Raw genomic sequence first — 737 nt, 5'->3', positions numbered from 1 at the left:
GATGAGTACCAAACAGACAATACCAAATGTTTGCAGACATGTCCGAACATGGCCTCGAACAGTGAGTTGGGTGAGGGAGTCCTGGATTAGGGGGTATCGGGACAGCCGGACTATATACTTTGGCCGGACTGTTGGACTATGAAGATACAAGATTGAAGACTTCGTCACGTGTCCGGATGGGACTCTCCTTTGCGTGGAAGGCAAGCTTGGCGATTCGGATATGTAGATCTCCTTCTCTGTAACCAACTTTGAGTAACCCTAGCCCCCTTCGGTGTCTATATAAACCGGAGGGTTTAGTCCGTTGGACAACAACAATCATAGTCATAGGCTACCTTCTAGGGTTTAGCCTCTACGATCTCATGGTAGATCAACTCTTGTAATACTCATATCATCAAGATCAATCAAGCAGGAAGTAGGGTATTACCTCCATCGAGAGGTCCTGAACCTGGGTAAACATCGTGTCCCCAGATCCTGTTACCATTAGCCATAGACGCACAGTTCGGGACCCCCTACTCGAGATCCGCCGGTTTTGACACCGACGTTGGTGCTTTCATTGAGAGTCCCACTGTGTCGTCCCGATAAGGCTTGATGGCTCGCCTTGTTGTCAAGGACAACATCACCTTTGGAGGAACCCTGGCTGCAGGCCAGACTCTCCGGCTGGGCGTCTTCGCCATGACCGCCCGTTCGGCCTCCACGCCGACGATGACTTCTCAGGTCATCAAGAACAACCTCCACGC

The sequence above is a fragment of the Triticum dicoccoides genome, chromosome 3B (genome assembly GCF_002162155.2).
Source record: "Triticum dicoccoides isolate Atlit2015 ecotype Zavitan chromosome 3B, WEW_v2.0, whole genome shotgun sequence".
In the NCBI taxonomy this organism is placed as follows: domain Eukaryota; kingdom Viridiplantae; phylum Streptophyta; class Magnoliopsida; order Poales; family Poaceae; genus Triticum; species Triticum dicoccoides.
This window is presented reverse-complemented; position numbering follows the sequence as displayed.